General features: G+C 39.4%; 1 protein-coding gene across 1 annotated transcript in view; it reads right to left on the bottom strand.

The window, feature by feature from the left end:
* Positions 1-25,804, bottom strand: part of KRCC1 (lysine rich coiled-coil 1) — a 29,921-nt gene extending 4,117 nt beyond the window's left edge. Inside the window, exons 1-3 of the mRNA XM_045368925.2 lie at positions 25,658-25,804; positions 7,016-7,121; positions 3,483-3,641 (exon numbers count right to left, since the gene is read on the bottom strand). The gene's annotated coding sequence lies outside the window, so the exon portion shown is untranslated. The remainder of the gene's footprint in view (positions 1-3,482; positions 3,642-7,015; positions 7,122-25,657) is intronic.
* Between the last annotated feature and the right edge of the window lie 393 nt (positions 25,805-26,197).

The following is a 26,197-nucleotide window of genomic DNA, read 5'->3' as shown; positions in this document are numbered from 1 at the left end:
GCCATATAAAAGTATAGCATATACTATGTACAGTACATAAGATTTGATAACTATATTACTAGTTTATGATTTATTTACTATACTATATTTTAAATTGTTATTTTAGAGTATATTCTTTCTCCTATTGAAAAAAAGTTAACTGTAAAACAGCCTCAGGTAGGTCCTTCAGAGGGTATTCCAGAAGATGGCACCACAGGAGATGACAGCTCCATGCATGTTACTGCCCCTGAAGACCCTCCAGTGGCACAAGATGTGGAGGTAGAAGACAGGGATGATGATCCTGACCCCTGTGTAGGCTTAGGCCAATGTGTGTTGTTTGTGTCTTAGCTTTTCATAAAAAAGTTTACCAAGTGAAAAAAATATATATAGGGCCAGGTGTGGTGGTCCATACCTGTAACCCCAGAACTTTGGGAGGCCAAGTGGGTGGATCACTTGAAGTCAGGAGTTCGAGACCAGCCTGGTCAATATTGTGAAACCCCGACTCTACTAAAAGTACAAAAATTAGCTGGGCATGGTGGCACATGCCTGTAATCCCAGCTCCTGGGGAGGCTGAGGCTGGAGAATCGCCTGAATCTAGGAGGCAGAGGTTGCAGTGAGCTGAGATTGTGCCTCTGCACTCCAGCCTGGGCAACAGAGTGAGACTCCATCTCAAAAAAATAAAAAAATTAAAAATTTAAGAATAGGAAAAGGCTAGGATAAAGACATAAAGAAATAAAATATTTTTGTGCAGCTGGACAATGTGTTTCAACCTAAGTGTGATTACAAAAGAGTCAAAAAGTTAAAAAAAATTAAAAGTTTATAAAGTGAAAAAATTACAGTAAGCTAGGGTTAATTTATTACTAAAACAAGAAAAATATTAAAAAAATAAATTTAGTGGGCTGGGTGTGGTGGCTCACGCCTGTAATCCCAGCACTTTGGGAGGCTGAAATAGGCAGATCACCTCAGGTTAGGAGTTTGAGACCAGCCTGGCCAACATGGTGAAACCCCATCTCTAGTAATAATACAAAAATTAGCTGAGTGTGGTGTGGGCACCTGTAATCCCAGCTACTTGGGCGGCTGAGGCAGGAGAATTGCTTGAACCTGGGAGGCAGAGGGTGCAGTGAGCCGAGATCACGCCACTGCACTGTAGCCTGGGTGACAGAGCGAGACTTTGTCTCTAAATAAATAAATAAATAATTTAGTGTAGCCTAAGTGTACAGTATTTATAGTCTACAGCAGTGTACAGTAGTATCTTATGCCTTCCCATTAACTCACAACTCACTGACTCAGAACAACTTGCAGTCCTGCAAGCTCCTCCATTCATGGTAAATGCCCCATATCGGTGTACTATTTTTTTTAATCTTTCATATCATATTTTTACTGTTTCTTTTTGTTTAGATAGGTTTAGATACACAAACACTTACTGTTGTGCTACAACTGCCTACAGTACTCAATATAGTAACATACTGTACAGATTTGTAGCCTAGGAGCAACAGGCTATATCATATAGCCTAGGTGTGTAGTAAGTTATACCATCACTCTATGATGTTTGCACAATGAGAAAATCATGACACATTTCTCAGAATGTATCCTGGTCGTTAAGTGACACATGACTGTGTGCCTATACAAAGACCTGCACATGAATGTTCATATAGTTTTATTTGTGATAGCCCCTGAAAGAAAAGAAACTCAAATGTCAATCAACAGGGGAATGGATTAAATCAAACAGTGGTATAACGATACAATGAAATACTATCAGTCATAAAAAGGAATAAACTATACTGATACACATGACGTGAGTGAATCTCAAAATAATGAAAATAATTATAATTCTTTTTTACTATTCAAAACAGTGACACACTAGGCATAGTGGCTCACGCCTGTAATCCCAGCACTTTGGGAGGCTGAAGTGGCAGAACTGCTTGAGTCCAGAAGTTCAAGACCAACCTGGCCAACACAGGGAGAACCCATTTCTAAAAATAAATAAATAAATAAAAAGTAATAGAAGGCTGACAAAAGAGTACATACGATATGATTCCATTTATATAAAACTCTAGAAAATGGAAACTCTAACAGTGGTTGCTTGGGGAGAGGTGGGAGGAAAAGATTCTAAAGGCGCGTTTTTTGGGGGATGATGGATATGTCCATTATCTTGATTGTGGTGATTATTCCATGGCTATATACATGTGCCAAAACCTACCAAATTGTATACCTTAAATACATACAGTTTACTGTATGCTAACTATGCCTCAATAATGCTGTTTTTAAAAAGTCACTAATGGCCAGGCGCAGTGGCTCAGGCCTGTAATCCCAGCACTTTGGGAGGCTGACGCAGGCAGATCACCTGAGGTCAGGAGTTCGAGACCAGCCTGGCCAACATGATGAAACCCCCATCTCTACTAAAAATACAAAAAATTAGCTGGGTGTGGTGGCACATGACTGTAGTCCGAGCTACTCAGGAGCCTGAGGCAAGAGAATTGCTTGAACCCGGGAGGTGGAGGTTGCAGTGAGCCGAGATTGTGCCATTGCACTCCAGCCTGGGTGACAGAGAGAGACTCTCTCAAAAAAAAAAAAGTCACTAATGAGATTTAAAAGATGTTGATAATTGTTGAAACTGGATGATGAATACATGAGGGTTCATTATACAATTTTCTCTATTTTTAAGTTTTTTTTTTTTTTTTTTTTTTTTTTTTTTTTTTTTTTTGAGACGGAGTCTCACTGTGTCTCCCAGGCTGGAGTGCAGTGGCGTGATCTCGGCTCACTGCAAGCTCCGCCTCCCGGGTTCACGCCATTCTCCCGCCTCAGCCTCCCAAGTAGCTGAGACTACAGGCGCCCGCCACCACGCCCGGTTAGTTTTTTGTATTTTTAGTAGAGACGGGGTTTCACCATGTTAGCCAGGATAGTCTCGATCTCCTGACCTCGTGATCCACCCGCCTCGGCCTCCCAAAGTGCTGGAATTACAGGCTTGAGCCACCGCGCCCGGCCAATTTTTGAGTATATTTAAAAATTTTTGGTAATAAAAAGATTTACTTTACACCTACTAGGAGGGCTATAGTCAAAAAAAGATAATAGAAAGTGTCAGCAAGAATGTGGAAAAATTGGAAACTTCATTCATTGTTTGTGGAAATGTAAAATGGTGCACCTACTTTGGAAAATAACTTAGCAGCAGTTTCATCAATTCCACTTAGCAATTCCACCCATATACAGCCAAAAGAATGAAAACCTATGTCTATGCAAAAAGTTGTACACAAATGTTCACAACAGCACTATTCATCACAACTAAAAAGTAGAAATAATCAACCCAATGCCCATCAACCGATAAATGGATAAACAAAATGCGGTATATTCATATAATATTATTCAGCAGTAAAAAGGAATGAGGTACTGATATATGGTACAACACGAATGAAGCTTGAAGACATTATGCTATGTGAAAGAAGCCAGTTCCAAAGGACCACAGATGGCACAGAGATGAACAAAGAGGTGAATGGAACCTTACTTACCCTTATCAGGCTGAGAATTTGGTGGAGAAATCTGATCATATTCACTCAGTTTTTCAGCATGAACTTTCAAAGAGTGAGACTATACAATAACTGGTGAGCTAAAAACCATGATTCAGAAACTAAAAATCAATTTTTGTCCAATTCTCCACTCTCATTCATCTGAAACCAAACACAATCTTGTTATAAAGATTAAATAATTCAAAGTTTATAATTACATCAACATAGACCAATCATCTGAAAATTCACAAAATTTATCTTCATTTTATTAATTTGCTTCTTATAAATCTGAAAATAAAGCCTAACTTTTAAAAATGTTTAAACATACTTTATTTTTATAACAATATTTTTATATAGTTTTATTTTTATTTTTATTTTATTTTATTTTTTTTTTGAGACAGAGTCTCGCTCTGTCGCTCAGGCTGGAGTGCAGTGGCACGATCTTGGCTCGCTGCAAGCTCCGCTTCTCGGGTTCACGCCATTCTCCTGCCTCAGCCTCCTGAGCAGCTGGGACTACAGGCACCCGCCACCGTGCCCGGCTAATTTTTTGTATTTTTAATAGAGACGGGGTTTCACTGTGGTCTCGATCTCCTGACCTTGTGATCCGCCCGCCTCGGCCTCCCAAAGTGCTGGGATTACAGGCGTGAGCCACCACGCCCGGCTATAGTTTTATTTTTAATTGACAAGTAATAATTGTATATATTTATGAAATCCAATATGATAGTTCAGTACCTATATATAATGTGGAATAATCAAATTTGGTGAATTAGCATAGCCATTACTTCAAATGTTTATCATTTCTTTGCAATGTGAACACTTAATCTCTTACAGCTACTTTAAAAAATATTAAAATAATAAATATATTTTGAATATACATGAACTATAGTCACCTTCTTATGCAACAGAACACCAGAACTTATTCTCCTATCTAACTGTAACTTTGTACCCCTTGACAAATGTCTTTCCTTTCTCTGTCCCCTCCCTTACCCTAGCACCCAGCCTCTGGTAACCACCATTCTACTCTCTACTTCCCTAAGTTTTTAGATTCCATGTACAAGTGAGATCATACAGTATTTGTCTCTCTGTGCTTGTAAAGCCCTAATTTTTTGAGCATTTTTTTATACCCTGGAAAAATAAATAACATTTGTTTATTTAAGAAGAAATTACTCCAAATTTATTCTACCCTAGGTATATACCCCAAAGCACTATAAATTGAAAAATAGCACTTAAGAGTTTTAATAAAAAGAGTTAAAAAAAAATAGCACTAATAAAGAGTTTTAAAAAAAGTTTTAGTCTGAACTAAAAGTTTACGAATAGAGTTTCGCTTACTTTCAAATCAAAGTATGAGCTTCCGTAGATAATCCTATGATTAGAATTATTTCTAACATAAAGTTTTATGTTTCTGTTTGTGACAGAGACTACCAGTTGTCTCCCAATATACTTTTTACTTCTTCCTTAGTAACAAACCTTAGGAAATGTGTCTAGCTAAAAGACTACATGTTCTGGCCATTGTTAAAAGCAACATGTAGTCATGTGAATAAATTCTGGTCAATAAGAAGAAAGCTGAAGTGCTGTGTAGGATTCTAGGAGGGATCCTCCCTTCTGCTGCTGAAATGAGGATGCCATGGTTAGAAATGAAACAGTCGGCCGGGAGCGGTGGCTCACGCCTGTAATCCCAGCACTTTGGGAGGCCGAGACGGGCGGATCACGAGGTCAGGAGATGGAGACCATCCTGGCTAACACGGTGAAACCCCGTCTCTACTAAAAAATACAAAAAACTAGCCGGGCGAGGTGGCGGGCGCCTGTAGTCCCAGCTACTCGGGAGGCTGAGGCAGGAGAATGGCGTGAACCCGGGAGGCGGAGCTTGCAGTGAGCCGAGATCTGGTCACTGCGCTCCAGCCTGGGCGACAGAGCAAGACTCCGTCTCAAAAAAAAAAAAAAAAGAAATGAAACAGTCATCAAAGAACGTGAGGAAGTAAGTCAGGGCCTTAGAATAAAAAGACAAAAAATGTCTAGGTCCTCTCTGATGATCATGGAACTATCCTAACAGCCTTGTATACACTGCCTAACTCCACACTTTTAAATGAGGCAAGGAGTAAACTGTTATGGGTTCAAGCTATAACAGAAAATAATCTCTGAATATATTTAAAGCCAACCATGTAAGAGTAACTAAAATGTAAATGTAGGGAAAAGGACACTAACATTTTCAGAACACAATTATGAATGATGTGTATTTTCTGTATTTTTCTACATTGAGTATTACTTGATAATCCTTTGAAAGTTATTTTTAAAATTTCAATGAAACGCAAGTTATCACAGAGCCCTTTGACTATTTCTTAGACCTCTGGGCTCTGAAGACTGAGCCTAAAATATACTAGACTAGAATATAGTAGATTAAGAATTAGGGCAAGACAGAGATTGCCACTTCCATTTTTCAGGTTGAAGAAACATACTTAGAGAGGTCAAAGTGATTTGCTCAGCAATTAATGGTGGAGTCAAGGTTTGAATCCAAGTTCTCCCAATCCAAGGCTAAGACATGACTGTAATTATGGTACTTTAATCTCAACCACCACATATGAAATAAAATGCAGTTTCTGACATGATTATCAATGGGGAAAACTAGATGAGTTCTCTAAAAAAGCACAGCAGGCCTATGTTTCATTTCAGTAAATGTATCTACTACTTTTGGTATCCCAGATACCACAGATTAAAGAGATCTAGGAAAAATAAATAACATTTGTTTATTTAAGAAGAAAGAAAAGACAGAAAGAAAGAAAGAAAATGAGCTTCAGAGTTAGAAATGAGCTCCAGAGTAGCTCATCCAAGTCTCAAGAGTGTGAGAAGAGTAGAATGGGAAAAGACTATTGTAATGTAGTATACAAAAGACTATTCTTTCTCCAGGATACTATTATACAGCAAAGATGATACAAGTGAGTAGCTATACCATATAAAAGGAAAGAACACTGGACAGGGAATCAGATCTCATTTATTGGCTTAGTCATGCCCATGACTAGCTAAAAACAATCACCACTCCTCCGGATCTCAGTTTCTTCTTCTATAAACTAAGGAAGTACGATCATTAGACATTTTACCTTCCAATGCTAGCATTCTAAAATCCTGTGCCTTGAAAACAAGGCAAAGTCAAGGGTAAGACTGCTGCATATTGTGTTGTAACCTTTGATTACTGTAAAGGAAGAATCTGGGGATCTACAATATCTCTTGACTTATTAATATTTTCCTGCTCAAGCTTCATAATATCTTCCTTATATTTACCACAAGAACTGATACAGTGGCTTTCTGCATAAGGTAGAAGACAGAATGGAGAGAAGAAAAGAAAATGAGCTTCAGAGTTAGAAAGATCTGAGTTTAAATCCTAATTCCCCAAATACAAGTCAGGAAGTTATTTCCCTTCTCTGAGTCAGTCATCAAAAGGACAATACTTTCCTTGTACGGATTAAATAAGATGACATATATGAAGTTTACCCACTACATTTAAAAAGTGACATTAGGACATATTCCTTCTATTTTCAACCTACCTCATAATGCAAAATCCTTTGTTATTTGAACTGTAACACTACTCCACAGACATCTTTTATAAAAGGTATCTGTAAAAGTTCAGTCTTTGTTCATTCAGTGTGGTATCTATCAATAAAAGAGAGGTAAGACAGAAGATTATATTAAATCGTTAAAGTAATATTCTTAATTTTCAACTACTATATTTCATATACCATCTCAAATCTTAATTTTCTGAGTGCTTGCAAAGCTACAGTAATAAATTTTTGCTCATTAGGATAAAAATTTTAATATGAATATTTTGTAAGACTCTAATATTTAATATGCTAACATATTTTTTAGTCTACAAAATACCATTCTGAAGGAAAAGTTACTGGGGCACCAGTATTGAAAGTCTGGGCTAAGAAATCCAGTCTTGGCATTTTATGTTTTAAAGCTAACAATCTCAAGAAATGCAGTCAATTTTAAGATAGCTAATGATTCCAGATACATCACCAATGTCATCTGAGAATCACATGGGGGAACCACAAACCATCTTTTTTTTTTTTTTTTTTGAAACAGGGTCTGGCTCTGTCACCCAGGCCAGAGCGTGATTCTTCTATCTCAGCTTCCTGAGTAGCTGGGAGTACAGGTGCATGCCACTGTGCCTGGCTAATTTTTTTTTATTTTTTGTAGAGATGGGGTTTCACCATGTTGCCCAGGCTGGTCTCCAACTCCTGAGCTCAGGTGATCCAACCCACCTTGGCCTCCCAAAGTTGTGGGATTACGGGCATGAGCCACTGAGCCCGGCCAACAAACTATCTTAACCTTGGCCTCTCAAAGTTCTGGGATTACAGGAATGAGCCACTGAGCCCGGCCAACAAACTATCTTAACCTGTGGTAGACAACCTTCTTCCACGGCTGGTACAAATACAACCACACAAATTTCACTAAATAGAGCTCAGACAAGCCCTTCAAAGCTACAGTCATATTCACATATTAGCTTCTACAACTTTTGCTAAAAGTGTTTCTCACTTAATAAATAATCTACGCCAAATTACTACATTTACACTTGGGGTCTGTACTTCAATCTAAAGTTCCTAACAGCTAACATTTATTTTATAGAAGTTTACCAGTTTATACATAGGGTGCCAATCATATAACATCAAAATTGTACTTTCTATCTGGTAGTTTAAATGGATGAGTTAGAATCATATGTAATGTCATGGAGAAATGCCCATGATGTATTAACGGGAAAAACAATGTATAGAACTCTATCAATCAATTGTTCAATCATAAAATCCAATTTTAGTATAAACAACCCAACATATACAACCCCAACTTAAATGTATACATATGTATTTACTATAAGGAAGGAATAATGCAATTGGCCTCCAATCCATTCACTTCCTTTCCTGGAGAAGAGGGAAAAAGAGAAGGATGGTTGGCAACTGGACCTCAAGTAAAAAGCCTAATGATATTTGCTTGGAGGAAGAGATCTTACCACTAAAATGCTCTTAGCAAGATGTCCCTGGCTAAAGATTACCTGTAGTAAATAAACCCAGACTCTATGAGGCATCTCTCTCTGAAGAATGCCACATAAGGTACACAACTCTCTAGGGTATAACATAGAGATGAGTCACAATTTAAACACCCCACTGTGTGAGCTCATCTTGTGAATCTTACTTAGAAACCTTACCTATTTATTCTGGGCCAGAGATACAAGTCCAAAGTGGGAAAACATGGTGTATTGGTCTGTTCTTACATGTTACAAAGATATACCAAAGACTGGGTAATTTATAAAGGAAAGAGGTTTAATTGACTCAGTTTTGCATGGCTGGGGAGGCCTTAGGAAACTTACAGTCATGGTGGAAGGTGAAAGGGAAGCAAGCCACTTTCCTTTCAAGGTGGTAGGAAGGAGAAGTGCTGAGTGAAGCGAGAAAAGCCCCTTATAAAACCATCAGATCTCGGGAGAACTCACTATCATGATAACAACATGGGGCAAACTGCCCCCAATTCAATTACCTCCACCTGGTCTCTTCTTGACATGTGGGGATTATGGGGATTACAATTCAGTATGAGATTTGGGTGGGGACACAAAGCCTAACCATATCACATGGTCTGAGGAGCCATCTTTCATGTATTAGACACTATGCTTCGGTTGAGTCTTTTGACTGCCTGTATCCTTGAAATAATTAGTAAACCTGATGAGTCTGATTTGACAGTCTGATCTTGTGTGTTAACTCAGTATCCACAGAAAAAAATCTGAAAAGATATATGCTAAATTTAATGGGGTTTGGGAAATGCGAAATTGGGTCAGAAAATGAGTAGGGGCAAACATTTAACATATTGCTCTTTGTACATATCTATATTAATTTGTGCAAAAAACATATATGACTCTCTACTTTTAAAAACTCCATAAATATTTAAGTTATACTGGGTATCTTCAAACTAATCTTAATATTAGTGCCAATGTATGGATTAAAAAGATTTGCTTAAAAATATTATGTGCTCAAGATAATTATAAATCAGAAACATTTTAGAAAGGACTTGAAGAGTATTAAAAATGTATCTCAGGCTGGGTGTCATGGCTCATGCCTATAATCCCAGCACTTTGGGAGGCAGAGGCGGGCAGATCACTTGAGCCCGGGAGTTTGAGACCAGCCTGGCCAACATGGCAAAACCCTGTCTCTACTAAAAATACAAAAAATTAGCTGGGCGTGTTGGCACATGCCTGTAATCCCAGCTATCTGGGAGGCTGAAGTATGAGAATCTCTTGAACCCAGGAGGTGGAAGTTGCAGTGAGCCAAGATTGCGCCACTGCGTTCCAGCCTGGGCGACAAAGTGAGACTGCCTCAAAAAAAAAAAAAAAAAAAATCTATTATATATAATATCTAAATTATTTCTTAGTTGTTTTAAAATAAAGGATTTACTTACATTTGACTTTAAGGTCAGCAAGGTAAACAGGTTAATACAAAGGTTTTCAGAACTTCCTTTGATTCAGAATTAATGTACAAAAACTGACATGGTGATGTGATGGTGACTTTTCCATTAAAAATCTTGGTTTGGCGTAGTGCTTCGTACCTGTAGTACCAACACTTTGGGAGGCTGAGTTGGGAGGATTGCTTGAGGCCAGGAGTTTGAGACCAGCCTAGGCAACACATTGAGACCTCCAGCTCTACAAAAATAAATCTTTAATAAGAACAGGTAAATACTGTCTTTCGGTGATGACCAAATCAGTATACATGGAAAGTTTACTGAGTAGTTATTTAGAAGCTCAAGATATCTGAAAATAGAACAGTAATTTCCTTCCTGGTTCAACCCTTAATACCAACCAGGCATTTCTAAAAGGCAATGTTGTAAGCTGAGGTAAGAAACTTGGGGTTACCTTTAACTCCTTTGCCAACTATGCTCTCATTTTTTTATCTGTTAAATAGCAAAATATTCTGAAGCTCAAAATCTCAGCCATTTTTCTCCTGAGTCATGTCTGTTCTAGCTTTATAATATTTTCAAAGCTGTTCTTTCATTTTTCAATTCCTGTAACATTATTTAGTTCAAGTTCTCCATGCTTTTGGACTTTACTAAACTTTATCACTATTTATTTTGTCTTCAAGGTACTCTGGTGAGTACTGTGGGAAAGCACAGGAAGAAAGAGATGAACCTTACTTATCGAATGCCTACTGTACGCCAAATAATAGATTATTATTTCAGTTTTTTACTTCTGCAAGAATTTCTCATAAAGCTCTGGATATTGGGATTTAAAGGAATTAAAATATGTTGCCACATGTGCTATTTGATAAAGGCAGATATTAAACCTTGGTTTATCTCATACCCTTTCCCTTACATACACATAGCTGTTCCACACATTGGGAGTAAGTGAACAAGACAATTGTTAATATTGAGGACTTCATAATTTTGTAAAAACTGATAGGCAAAGAACTATGATGCAAGACAAAAATGTGTAAAGTGCTGTAAGACATAAGAAGGTATAATGTGTTCTTGGTGAGGGGTTTGTGGAGAAGAATGGATTTTGAATGAACTCTTAAAGAGATGGGTAAAATTTAGAAAAAAAAAAACAAACAAGAAAGGGGTATTCTGGAGGACAGAAGAGCATTAGAAAAGGCACTTCTGCTTTAGCTAAAACAAGACATGCATAAAGGTAGTGAAAGACAGTGCTAAAGGTGGAATGACGCTAAATCATAATATGCCTTATTTGGACATTTGGATTTAATTCTGCAGTCAACAGGGGAAGAAAAAGAGACTCAACATGGGGATATTGTTAGGAAGCTGTTGCAGGCAAGAGATTATTGGGCTGCACCAAAAGAGTAGCAGAGCTAACAGAAAGGAAGGGAAGAATATGAGAGCTATTCTAAAGCTGGAATCAAAGGAATTTGTGATAGCTGGGAAGAGCAGAGAGAAGAAAGAGAGTGGGGGCAGAGACAATTCTAAGTAAGGCCTTGATCCTGGGTAAAGTTATCTTTGACAGAGAAAGCAAGGAAGAGGAAAAAGAGTTGTTACTGTTGTTGTTATCCCCCAGAAGGAGGGAAGTAGGGAGTGGAACGAATAAGCATTAAGCATTCAAAAAGCAGAATTTGATTTTGGAACAAACCCAGATTCTAGCAAATGTCTAGTATCTTTCACATCTCTTCTTTCCTGTTGCATTCTTCTATGTGTTTAATTCCTCTATGTGAAGTTGGGTTTAAACAACTTGCAGATGTTTTATGTACCCTGAAATTCCTTACGAATTAAAATGGTTGGGCCCCTGAACTAATTGTGTACGTATCAAACTTCACTACACGTGATGGGTAACAGGAACCACTAGAGGAAAGAAAGGTCGGTAGTGAGCTCTAGGCATTTGTAGAAATCTTTCCTCAGAAAATTTTGACATCACCTCTCTTTCACTTGCATAGTGATTACTATATATTTCCTCATTACAGAGGTTGCAGCATTATATAGTTTGAAGAACACAGACGGTGATTGTTGTGGAGTAAAGGGAAATTATCTCTTCCTCTAACCTGGACATTGTTTTCATCCTTACCATTTTATTTTAGCATTAGTTATTTTTTAAATAGTCATCATATTACTGGTTTCTAATGACCTTTACAATTGTTAAAATCTTGGAGGTAGCATCTCTCTCCCCCGATATTGGCTATCTTCTCCCATGTGATAGGGATGCTGACTGAATTATTTTTCTAAATGCAGGAATTAATACTTCATCTTGTTATGGGTTTAGACCATTATTCCTTTTTTTTTTTTTTCCAGACGGAGTCTCACTCTGTCTCCCAGGCTGGAGTGCAGTGGCGCAATCTTGGCTCACTGCAAGCTCTGCTTTGCAGGATCACGCCATTCTCCTGCCTCAGCCTCCTGAGTAGCTAGGACTACAGGTGCCCGCCACCACACCCGGCTAATTTTTTGTATTTTTAGTAGAGATGGGGTTTCACTGTGTTAGCCAGGATGGTCTCGATCTCCTGACCTCGTGATCCACCTGCCTTGGCATCTCAAAGTGCTGGGATTACAGGCGTGAGCCACCGCGCCCAACCTAGACCACTATTCCTAAATGAGGTTTCTTTCTTTTCCTTTGTTTATTTTCTTTCTCTCCCCACCCCTGCCCCGCTTCTCCTTCTTTCTTTAAAAAGTCAGAGTCCCCCAGGCTGGAGTGCAGAGGCATGAGCATAGCTCACTGCAGCCTTAACTCCGGGGCTCAAGTGATCCTCTCGCCTCAGCCACCAGAATAGCTAGGACTACAGGCATGTGCTAGCATGCCCAGCTAATTTTAAATAATATTCTGTAGAAACGGGAATCTCATTATGTTGCCCAGGCTGGTCTTGATCGCCTGGCCTCAAGTGATCCTCCTCCGTTGGTCCGTTGGTCTCCCCAAGTGCTGAGATTACAGTTGTGAGCCACTGCAGCCACCTGAGAATTTTTAAAAATTCAAATGATCTTAATCTTGGTATTTGCTATGGCTCCCACACATACTTTTTATATGCATTCAGTCTATGACTTCATTCACATTACTGGTGAAAACTTTAAGCAGGACAAGGGCAAGATAATACCTATGGCATGCTACAAAGAATCTGCTCTCTTCTTGCATCTAGGATGTATCTATTTATTAGCAATCTGTGGGTTTAATTAGAAAGATATTAAGAATTTGATATCATCTGAGTTTATTTCAAAATCAAATTCAGCATCTTTTTGAACACTATGCTTCTCCACTCTACTCCCTACTACTCTCCTTCTTATGGGTCTGATCTATTTGTACCACACTGAAGTCTTATTTTTCCATTTTGTTGATATTTGAAAGATATAGGAAATGCCCTTCTAAAATTGTAACCATCCTTTCTACAGCAATGGTTCTCAATCTCAATTATTTTGACCAAAACAATCTATAGGCAGATAGGAGTAAACTCTTGTAGTCAGGAGGTCTAGGGATTACAGCTTAAAGAGATCAACCACACACACAGCAGAAGTATTTCAAGTTTCATGGTTTACTTTAACAACTCATGAACTTCTTGAACTCTAGTCTTAAAACTTCCATTTGATATAAAAAGTCATTATTTAATCTCTGAATAAATTATGCCAATTAAACTTCAAGTATCTTCCTGGCACAATCTTGTATCTCAGAAACCTCAGGGAATCTCATTATGCTCTCTAAAGAAATACGGTCCTGCAACGTTCTTTTGATTTACCAGTAATCTTTCATAAAAGAAACGAGGCATGGCATGACTTGTTTTCAATAAATCCATATTGCCTTTTAATGTTTATTTCAAAGTATCACATTCACAAGCCACCTATTAATAATCTGTTCTGTAACACTTTTACAGCATTGCCCTTATGTTGTATCAGGTACTGTTCTAAGCACTTATACATAGTAACTTTTTTTTTTTTTTTTTTTTTTGAGACAAAGTTTCCCTCTTGTTGCCTAGGCTGGAGTGCAGTGGCAGGATCTTGGCTCACTGCAACCTCCGCCTCCTGGGTTCAAGCGATTCTCCTGCCTCAGCCTCCCAAATAGCTGGGATTACAGGCATGTGCCAGCACGCCTGGATAATTTTTTTTTTTTTTGTATTTAAGTAGAAATGGGGCTTCTCCATGTTGGTCAGGCTGCTCTCAAACTCCCGACCTCAGGTGATCCACCCGCCTCAGTCTCCCAAAGTACTGGGATTACAGGCGTGAGCCACCATGCCTGGCCTCACGGCAACTAATTTTATCCTTGTAAGAACTCTATGGGCTCAGTACAATTACTTTGTATATTTTATAGAAGAGGAAACTGAGGCACAGAAAGGTTAAGAAACATATCCATGGTTGCAGTTAGTAAATGACAAGGCAGTCTGGTTCCATAATCTGTTACTGACTGTTGTGGCATGCTGCCTTTCTAACTGATGTAAAACTTTTCAGTCTACATTCTGGAATCCATTTCTCCTCCTTAAAAAGCTGAAACATTTTCTGATCTCCAGGTTTTACATCTCTCTCCATTAAAAAAATGAAAACTGGCTGGGCACACTGGCTAATGCCTGCAGTCTCAGCACTTTAGAGGACAACGTTGGGGGGATCACTTGAGTCCAGGAGTTTGAGACCAGCCTGGGCAATGTACCAAGACCCTGTCTCCACAAAAGAAAACAAAACAAAAAAATAAAATAAAATCAAGCCACAGAGTATAGGATATTCTCAACTAACATATCAGACAAGGGACTTACATCTGGAAGATATAGACTTTTTATGACTCAATTATAAGACAAACTCAATTGAAAAAGGGCAAAAGGTCTGAACAGATACTTCAGAAAAGAATATATGCTAATGACTAAGTAAATATGAATTAAACCACAATGAAGGGTCTGCTTTTAACTTGGACTAACATAACTTCTTCATGCAATAAACTGAAAAGAGCCATACTGTCTAGTTAAAAAAAAAAAAAAAAAAAAAAAACCATAATGAGATAACACCACACTCTCACTAGAACAATTAAAATTAAAGGACTAAGAATACCAAGTGTTGCTAAAGATGTTAAATAACTAGAACTTCCATACATTGCTGGCTAAAATGTAAAATGGTACAACCGTTTTACAAAGGAGTTTGATAATTTTTTTTTTTTTTTTTTTTTTTGAGATGGAATAGCACTCTTGCTCATGCTAGAGTGCAGTGGCATGATCATAGCTCACTGCAGCCTTGGCCTCCTGTGCTCAAGTGATCCATCTCAACCTCCTGAGTAGCTGGACTATGGGTTCATGGCATCATGCCTGGATAATTTTTTTTTTTTTTTTTTAGTAGAGATGAGGTTTTGCCACGTTGCCCAGGCTGGTCTTTAACTCCTGGGCTCAAGCGATCCGGCCATCTTGGCCTCCCAAAGTGCTGGGTTTACAGGTGTGAGCCACCGTAAAAAATTATCAGCCACCTGGCTTAATTTTTTATAAAGTTAAATACATAGCTACCATATGACCTAGCCATTCTGCTCCTGTGTATCTGACATGAAAACATATCCATGCAGATTTGTATATGAATGTTCACAGCAGCTTTATTTGTAACAGCCAAAACCTGAAACAACTCTAATGTCCATCCACAGCTGAACAGATAAGCAAAATACAATTATTCAGACATAAAAAGGAACAAAAGAGCAACAATACAACATGGATGAATCTCAAAACCATCATGCTGAGTGAAGACAGACATGAAAGAGTATCTACTATATGATTCTATTTATAAAATGTTCTAGAAATGCAAACTAATCTCTAGTAATAGCAGCAGATCAATGGCTGCCCAGGGATAGAAGTAGAGGGGGGAATGGATTGTAAAGGGGCATAAGTACTTTCGAAGTTGATGGAAATGTTTGGCATTTTGCTTATGATAGTGGTTTCATGGGAGCATACACCTGTCGCAAATTCATTGAATTGTACTTTTTTTTTTTTTGAGACAGTGTCTCACTCTGTCCCTCAGGCTGGAGTATAGTGGTGCAATCTTGGCTCACTGCAACCTCCGCCTCCTGGATTCAATTTTTGTGCCTAAGTCTCCCAAGTAGCTGGGATTACAGGCATGAACCACATACCTGACTAATTTTTGTATTTTTAGTAGAGACAGGGTTTCACCATGTTGGCCAGGCTGTCTCAAACTCCTGACTTCAGGTGACCCACCCACCTCGGCTTCCCAAAGTGCCAGGATTACAGGCGTGAGCCATCGTGCCCGGCCTGAATTGTACACTTTATATATGTGGAGTTTATTATAAGTAAAATATACCTCAATAAAATAACTAAAGGAGTTTACACTTTTTTTTTAATAAGAAATAATTATACATTAAAATGATTTTGAAATGTTGGCTTTGTTTCCAGAAAGATCATCCACCCGACAAAGGCTACGTCACCTCAGGCACTACTAAGAACTAATGCCTGTCATACTGTTACTTAGCTCCATTGCTCCTTTGAGTCAAATAGATATAGGAACACTGGAGTCAGTTCTGCCACTTAGGAAGTTATGTAACCCTGGTCAAGCTTCTCAACCTCTCTGCCTTAGGTTCCTCACCTCTAAAATAGGGATATAACATATACCTCAAAAAGCTGTCGTGGTCCTTATAGAAATTAATACATGCAAAGCACTTAGAAGAGTGCAGGGAACAAGGTAAGTGTGGTATGGATGAAGTATTTGTATTGTTGTTCAGGATTCTATTTAAGTGACATAGTGAGATGTTCTCCCAATAAATTAATCTAGTAACTATAGAAAGACAAATAAGGTTATCCATAAACAGCACAGAAGTATCTGAAAGAAGTACCTAATTCTTTGTATTTCAAGTTAATTTATGTTTTAGAGGGACTGTGTTTATGGAAGTTGAAGGATGGACATGATCCTTATTCTAATTGCTCTGATTTTGAACCAACTTTTTGTTTTTTTGACACATGGTCTCATTCTGTCACCCAGGTTGGAGTGCAGTGGTACAATCTCGACTCACAGCAGCCTCAACCTCCCAGGCTCAATTGATCCTCCTGCCTCAGCCTCCCCAGTAGCTGGGACTACAGGCATCTGCCACCACGCCCAACTTATTTTTTGTATTTTTTTGGCAGACATGAGGTCTTGCTTTATTGCCCAGGTTGGTCTCGAACCTCTGGGCTGAAGGAATCCACCTGCCTCAGCCTCCCAAAGCAGTGGGACTATGGGTGTGAGCCACCAAGCCCTGCCAGGTCTTTATTTCAGTAAAAATATGTAAAAGCACTGTGAAAGTTAAAGTAACAAAAACTGCACATCAACTACTGTATTATGAAACACATAATATGAATTACTCATAATTCAAAACTGTCTAAGAAGAGCTTCATATCTTAAATACAAGGAATTGTTCTACTTTTCTTAATTTGATTTACAATCTGTTTCATTCTACCTACCTTTTAGAAATAGCAAAACCTGAATTTAACTTTTTAAACATCTTTCTCACAAAACGCAACTTGATGTTGAATTATTTATTTAAAGAGACAAGGCCTTGCTATTTTGCCTAGGCTGGTCTCAAACTCCTGGGCTCAAGCGATCCTTCTGCCTCGGCCTCCCAAGTGCTGGGATTACAGGCATGAGCCACTGTGCCCTGCCTAATTTAACTCTTGCACCATATGAAATGTTTTTCAGACATCTCATGTTTGACGAATAAATCAATTGAATTTGAACAAAAAATGTAATAAAAATTTCCATGCCTCACAGCATGACCTGCTGTGATATGGCATTTAATCATAACAGCTTAATAGGTTTGTGTTTTTTTGAGACAGGGTCTCACTGTCTCCCAGGCTAGAGTGTGGTGGCGTGATCTCAGCTCACTGCAGCCTCTGCCTCCCAGGCTCAAGTGATCGTCCCACTTCAGCCTCCCGAGTAGCTGGGACAACAGGCACACACCACCACGCCTGGCTAATTGTATTTTTAGTAGAGCCGGGGTTTCACCATGTTGCCTAGGTTGGTATCAAACTCATAAGCTCAAGTGATCTGCTGCCTTGGCCTCCCAAAGTGCTGGGATTACAGGTGTGAGCCACCATGTCTGGCCAGCATAATAGATTTTTAAATGGTTATTAAATATCTTTAATCTTTGAGGAAAAAATTTTATGAGCAAAATTAGGATGTTAATTTGGTTATATTTTAGGTATCAGTAGCTTACTTCTTCTTCCCCTCTAATAAATACACCATGGCTCTATACTTTTCAATCCAACTCACTAACATATATTAGGAGACATTTTATATCTTTCCATTATTTGCACCTTCTTTCTGTCAGCAATGTTATTTTCAGTGTTTTTTATTTTTATTTTTTTTTGAGATGGAGTTTCATTCTTGTTACCCAGGCTGGGGTGCAGTGGCGGGATCTCAGCTCACTGCAACCTCTACCTCCTGGGTTCAAGTAATTCTCTTGCCTCAGCCTCCTGAGTAGCTGGGATTACAGGCGTGCACTACCATGGCTGGCTAATTTTGTATTTTTAGTAGAGACAGGGTTTCACCATGATGGTCAGGCTAGTCTTGAACTCTTGACCTCAAGTGGTCCACCTGCCTTGGCCTCCCAAAGTGCTGGGATTACAGGTGTATTGGGCCCGGCCTCAATGTATTTTATTAAAGTTATCTAAAAGTATCTTATGTTTTATGACAAGGTCTATGAATGCAGTTTTGTTTTTGATATAACAGTAAATAGTATTTTTTAAAAATCTGTTTCTAATAGCTTTTTGCTAGCATTTAGAAATACTATTGATTATATATACGGAACTTGTATTTTACTCCCCTGCTGAACTCACTATTCTCATTGCCTTTTCCTAGATTCTATGGGGCTTTCTACATAGATGATCATATAATCTGCAAATAAAGACAGTATTATTTATTGCCTATCTGTAAACCTTTTATTTTTCTTGCCTGAATGTACTGGCTAGGCGCTCTAGTACAATACTGAATAGAAGTGGTGAGAATGGACATCCTTGTTTTATGCCTGCTCTTAGGGAGTTCTGTAATCCAATACTATTCTAATCTTAGTAAAGACTAGGCAGAGCACAGCACTAAATTTTGGGATATTAGGCAACTGATTGTTATCTTTGCCAAAACATGTTGATTCTTTTTTTTTCCCCGGAGGTCAAATCCTATTTAAAGTGATTTCAGAGAACTTAATTGGGGTAACAATGCAGCCCAATACCTGTCAACATTATGAATACTCTTTGCTGTAACGCTAGTTGTTAATCTTGCTTTTTCAGGAAATGAGACTAGTCTGATGTACAGTTTGCCATGTTTTAGCTACTTTACATTAATACAACAATTACAAAAATAACTAAGGGTTTATTATGGCATATTCCCAATGACAAAATACAAATGAAGTAACAAAATCATTAATTGGGAGTACATATTTAGTATCAAATTAATGTTTTTATTTAAAGTAAGTCTTTGAATGCCAATAATCATAAGTACTCTATAGCTAGCTAGCTCAGGGATCACGCTTGTGAAATTAGTTTTATTTGGATCCAACGTAGATATCCTACATCAAAGGCCATCAAATGTGTGCCATTCCTTCTAATGGGTTAGTGTGAATAGTTTTGTAAGAGGAAAGCGTATCAATGCTCATGTCCTTGGGAAGCTGAAGTAGGTGGATCATTTGAGTCCAGAGTTCCAGACCAGCCTAGGCAACATGGTGAAACCCCATCTCTACTAAAAATACAAAAAAACTAGCTGGGCATGCTGGCGCACGCCCGTAGTCCCACCTACTTAGGAGGCTGAGGTGGGAGAATCACTTGAGCCTGGGGAAGTTGAGGCTGCAGTGAGATGAAATTGTGCCTCTGCACTCCAGCCTGGGCAATTGGAGCGAGATCCTGTCTCAAAAGAAAAACAAAAACAAAAAATGAGATCAACGCTTATGTCCTAACATATATGTGGTGAATACAGTTAGGGGCAGTTCTTAGTCATTTTAACATGCTTAGTCAATATTTTCACTTATTGACACCTAATAAAGGCAGCAAGTCTGAAAGTAACAAATAATCATTAATGTTTCTCCAGGCACACTCTCTCATCATTCTTCCCAGCTGCCAACTTCAGATTTACATTAATATAATGTGCTCTGGTGTGCCTGTAACAAACATTTCATGTGCAGAGCACATATTTATGCAAAACAATGTACTACTCCTGGTATCTTAGGAGTCTGACTAATCCATATTTAAAACTGCATTTTCTCCAATTGCTCTTTATTTTTCTCCCTAATTTCATTAATAAATGTTACTATTGAACCCTTTAAAAGGGCTGGCCTAATTCATCTGTATACCCTTAGTACCAAGTATAATATCTGGCACATAACAGGAGCTTAAAAATGTTTTCTGAATAAACTTAAGGGTTATTAGCTAGATTTTCTTTATGTCGTTGAGTCTCTGCTTAATATCATGGAAACAAAGGAAAATATTTTTAGGCAATTGCTATGTAAATGAGTTAATTACTCAATAAGTAGCCAGAAATGTCCTTCACTCCAAAACCAAGTCAGTTTTGTTTTTTTTTTTCTTAAAAACAGGTAGAGCTGGGCACAGTGGCTCAAACCTATAATCCCAGCACTTTGGGAGGCTGAAGTAGGCGGACCACTTGAGGTCAAGAGTCCAAGACCAGCCCAGCCGACATGGTGAAACCCCGTCTCTACTAGCAAACACAAAAATTAGCTGGGCATGGTGGTGCATGCCTGTAATCCCAGCTACTTGGGAGGCTGAGGCAAAAGAATCACTTGAACCAGGGAGGGAGAGGTTGCAGTGAGCTGAGATTGTACCACTGCACTCTAGCCTGGATGACAGACTATATCTCAAAATAATAATAATAATAATAATAATAATAATAATAAAAACAGGTAGATAACCAAGAATTTTTGTTTGTTGCAGTTTTTACTATGATTACTCAGGAATATTATTATTTAGTGACTTTTTTTAACTGTCAAAAATATTTGAGAAACTTCACCAAATAAATTACAAAGTGTCCTGGAAAATCTTGACACCACAATAATACATTGTCTGTGTATTGCTTTTAGCTATGGAAACATGGTGCTTCTTTGGGTTTTTGTGACTAAATTTTCCATTTCCTATTTGTAACCTTATGCCTTCTATATCTTCCTTACTTGGTTGTTGTTTTTTGTTGTTTTTTTTTTTGAGACAGGGTCTTGCTCTGTCACCCGGGCTTAAGTATAATGGTGTGATCACAGCTCACTGCAGCCTCAACCTCCTGGGCTCAAGCAGTCCTCCTACCTCAGCCTCCCAAGTAGCTGGGACTACAAGCATGCGCTGCCATGCCTGGCTAATTTTTACTTTTTTTTTTTTTTTTTTGTAGACAGGGTCTCACTCTTTTGCCCAAGCTGGTTTCAAACTCCTGGGCTCGAGCAATCCTCTGGCCTTGACCTCTCAGTGTTGGGATCACAGTCGTAAACCACCATGCCCAACCTTTGCCAATTTTTAATCCTTACTGATATTCGCTCTTTATCAAGACCAATACAGAGGAGTTCCTTATAAGGGTGCCATAGGTATAGGTGAAAATGGATTAGCAGATGCTCTTCAAATCAGTTTTAGTGGTCCTATCAGAATTTTGAAAGTGAGAGTAGAATTTTAATAACTGGAAACATGACAATTCTTTGATACCTTTGGAGGAATCTGCTAACAAAGTCTTAAAAAAATTATAGCTAAGTGCAAACAACCTTTTTTTCCATCTTGGCAATTATTTAAAACTCAAATACCTAAAATAAAAAATATATTGACTCCTAGCCATGTTTTAGATAGTGTGACATATGAAATATTTGCCAATTGTTAAGTGGCAGTAACTGAAATTTTAATGAAGGATATTTACCGGAAGTAAAGTGACAATAGGTAATTTTTTAGGTAACAATTATATTCTGTTTTTTCAAATTCTAGTGAATAGTCTCAACCTTAACAGAGATTACTCTGAATGTCATCTGAGATTACTTTTTGAATATCAGCCCTTATGGGTCAAAGTTTCATATGCTTTATGAATTACAATTTTAGTACCAGCCATGTCAAGCCATGGAAAGAATACCAACACAGATGTGTTTATTCAATTCACAATTTTAAAGCTGTAAAAGACCTGAGTTTGGCTGGTGCAGGGTTCTTCAACCTTGACACTACTGGTATTATGAGTAGGATAATCCATTGTTGTGTGTGTGGGAACTGTCTTGTGCATTTTAGGATATTTGTGACATCTCTGGCCTATGCCAAGGAGATGCTGGTAGCACCTGTACTCTTGCTTACCATGTTCCTTGTGGGTTTAGAAGATAATCCCAAATGTTGAAATCCCAAAATACCAAAATCCCAGTCACAAGATAGTTGCATCATGTTAGCCCAGCTTTCATGGACTATTTCTGTACAACTGCCCATAATCTATTCCTGTAATACATTTTCTCATTTGCCATTTTTTTTCCAGTATCTTAAATTGTCAGACTTAAAAAAATAATAATTCAGCATGCTGTGTATTTCATCTTTGCATCATGTCCAATACTGGAAGTGTAAACTGCAGAGACTTTTAGAGAGTTCTAATTTGTCTTATGCATTTTTTGCAAATGTGACTTCATGAAAGTACATTATCAAAACACTGACTTTGTGTGTAAGCACTGTGCATGTACCTAAAAACATTGAAACTTCCTCAACAAATGAAGAGATGAGAGATGTCTTTTGCGTATCTGCATTTGTGAAAGATAAAAATTTCTTCAGGTTTCAGCTCTTTGGGCAACTGCGTAAGTGAACAGTGACCCACTACAGGTTTTGACCTATCTCATCAAAAGACTTGTCACAGTATTTCAGATGACCAGTTATTAAGCTAGGTGCACACGACTACCAACCATTGTGACATGCTTTTATACATTTCCCTTTTTGATCTACTTCTTTATGAATACAGCTCATCTGCTCCTAGCTGTTATATGCATGTGACTGTTAATATACTTGTTTGCAAAATGTTACCATTGCGTTTTATTGTGTCAAATGACCTATGAAGTGTTCTGTCATGTTTTTGTTTCTTAAATAAATCCCCCTTTAAAAATGTAAACAAACATATTTTAAAGAACTAAAAAAAGTACTTTTCCCAGATGTATTATTTTCAATATTTTGGCCTTTTGTGATTGTGATTTTGGGGACTTAAACTTTAGGGATTTTCATCTTTCGGGATTTCAACATTCAGGATTGTGTCTTTTGGAATTATGATTGGCTCTTCTCCCTCTCTGCTCAGTGATGACAACCTAAAATGTCTCCACATTATCAGAGGTCTTCTGGCGGGGGGTACGATCATCCCTAGATGAGAGTCACTGGGCTAGTCCAATTCCCCCACCCACAGATGACAAAACTCAAATCCAGGAAGTAGGACTTACTCAGGGTCATTTAGCTGTAGGAGAAACTAGCACTAGAACCTGTAACTAGTCAGACTCCTATTCCAGTATTCTCATTTTACCACCTTGAGGTGGGACAGAAAGGCTACTGCTAGTATTGTGTGAACTGACATCTTTTAAAGTCTTTTGCACATATTTGAAGTCATTGCAAAATCAAAAACAAAAACACATGCTGAGTCTGGCAAAAAGCTTTTTCCATGAGAAGCTGTTTCCAAATCTTCCTGTGGTCTGGCCATGTGAGCCAAATTGAATTGTAGTCTTTAAACTGCTCAGGCTTATTTATTAGTGAGAGGCAGGAAATTTGTTATAAAAGCAAAATAATCCAGGGTGACTGAAGACACTAAATCTAGTCTTCCAAAACTGCCTTCACTAAGAGAACTTAATAGTTTCAACATTTGGTTGCAATGACTAATCCCTATTTTTAGTGAACAGAAAAAGTGCTTACAAAAATGTTTTAAGAAATTTGCAGTATTTTACTCCTCTGCTAGTTCTCCAAAGTCAATTGACACAAAGTCAATTGTGTAAAATATTATGGGATAACACGCAAAATGTATCATGAAAAAGGATAAACAAGAAATCAGTATTTTTATGGAGTTATATTTACAGATGTCTCTCCTGGAAAAAGGAATCTAAATTATTCTACAATATTCTGGCTCCCATCATCTTTCACTGTGAAGACAAACAGCAACATAAGGCAACACAGCAAATACTAAAAAAATTGATACTGAACATGGCTAAATGTTTCACTTATGTCTTCTGCAGTGGGATCAAGCACTATCAACTAAAATAATTCCCAAAACTGCTTTAAGCCTTATCTCATGGTTTGCAACCAGCAGGCTGTTTGTAGACATATAGAACTATTATGGTAAGAACTCAAACGTCTCTCAGATTAAGATGGATAAGAAATAGCCTTCTGTGTTAGGGGCAATGTGTTGGAGAACTGCAAAAACTCTTCCCATCCTTGGAGAGTTGACCAATATTTAACATGGCCTCGAGAAGCCTAAGGCCACATCCATGAGGGCAATCCAGCCCTCTTTTGAGTTCCTGTTGGAAAAGCCAGGCTGCCAAAAAAATTTTACTGTTTGTTCTAACCAACACCTAATAACAGCTCCCTGACTTCCCTTTTAAAAAGCATTTACTAAAAAGGGCTCACAACTACGAATCCTCCTCCGTTCCTTTGAGATGTGTTTGTACCTCTTACAATTCAGGAGTGTCTTCCTTAAGGACCTGGAAGCCAATGCTCTGAAATGTAACCAGGAAGGACTGGGCCTGACTCCCGGTCTCTGTGGGAGGATCCTATTTTATCTTAGATAATTCCAAGATAGGAGACAGAGCTGGCCTACTTGCGTTTATGCAGTGACCAGCCCTTTGTAATTTTTCACCTCCCTGACTCTACTTGAGCCCTCTCTTCCCACTCCCTACTTCTCCCTTTAAAACTCGCAGTCATCTCGGTGAAAATAGGAATGGAGCTCAGCCTTTCCCCCGTCAGTAGTTGCGGAATAAAATCCTTTTTCAGCGCTTTAATGTCCAGCTTCCTGTATCTCTGACATTGGTAGGTACATATTAAAACTCAGCTGGGCGCGATAGCTCGCGCCCATAGTCCCAGCTACTCCGGAGGCTGAGGCAGAAGGATCCCTTGAGCCCAGGAGTTGGAGGCTGCAGCGAGCTATGATCGCGCCACTGCACTCCAGCCTGGGCACAGCGAGACCTCCGTCTCTAAATTAGAGGATTAAAAGCACACACACATAAAACCCCAGATCACTATCAAGACGGGCCTATAAATCTTAGAAGCTTGTCTTACAGGGCCATATGCTCAAAAGCTTAGGAAAACTCTCCAGTGATCCCCCGCTAAACCTCATCCCCTCTTCTCTTCCCCCAAGGGTCCCGCTACTTCCTGCTTTCCCCGATTCCTAAATCCACCTCTCCCTAAGTGTCCTACGTCGAAGTCTCTACTTTCCAGGATGCTGAACTTCACCAAACGGAAGCTTACCCTCTTCCACGTTTGGGCTTTTTTCTACTTATCCCTGTCCCCTCAATTTTCGAGTTTCCTCATCAACCCCACTTCCCTTTCCCTGACGCTCCGGGTCTAGATTTCCTCCTGGCCGCCCCTAGTTTCCCACTCCGACCTCGGCTTCCTCCGCAAGCCGAGCGCCCCTTCCCTCCGCACTTCACTCGGAAGCCCTGCGCCCCTTTCCGGGAGCGGCGGCCGGTGAGGGGTGCGCGGGACTCGGGCCGCGCCCTAGTCGGCCATTTCGCACACTCGGGGCGCGCCCGGCGGGCTGGGCGCGCGAGGCCTGTCCTGGAGCGCAGGAGTTGAGGGGCTGAAGACCGGGCCGCCCCCGCCGCCGGGGCGGGAACTCACCTTCTCTGAGGCAGGGGCGGGCGTCTACAACTACTGTCCCCCGCCCCGCCAACGCCGCCAGCCAGGGGATAAGCCGCGGTGGAGGTGGCGGAGAGGCAGGAACAACCGCTGCCGCTGCCGCCGCCTCCGCCGCCGAGCAGGCGGGATGGGAGGAGGAGGCGGAGACCCGGCTTCCTGAGGGGAAGTCGCCGCCACTACCGGCTTATGACTGGACAGCGCAGACGCCATGGCGGCGAGGCGCGCTAGTGCGCTTGCGCTGCGAGCCCAACGCCCAGGAAGCCCCTTGAGCCCCGCCTTGCTGCTTGCTTCGCCCACTGGGCCTGGCAGTTCCCGGCGCGGTTCTAACGTCTTGCTGGAGCGACTGGTTTTGATCCTGTCCCTCTGCCCTCCTTTCGGGGGCAAAGAAAAGTTCGTGGGGCCGCTCGCCTTGGGAGAAGGAGTATAAAGCCAACTGAGTGAAAAAAAAAAAAAAGTCTGGAAATTTACAGTTCCACCCCAAAATATCTTAAAAATACATGATCTGTTGCCTTATCAACCCCC

Source organism: Macaca fascicularis, chromosome 13 (genome assembly GCF_037993035.2).
Source record: "Macaca fascicularis isolate 582-1 chromosome 13, T2T-MFA8v1.1".
NCBI lineage: Eukaryota > Metazoa > Chordata > Mammalia > Primates > Cercopithecidae > Macaca > Macaca fascicularis.
Note: the sequence above shows the minus strand (reverse complement) of the source record. Positions and strands in the feature narration are given on the sequence as shown.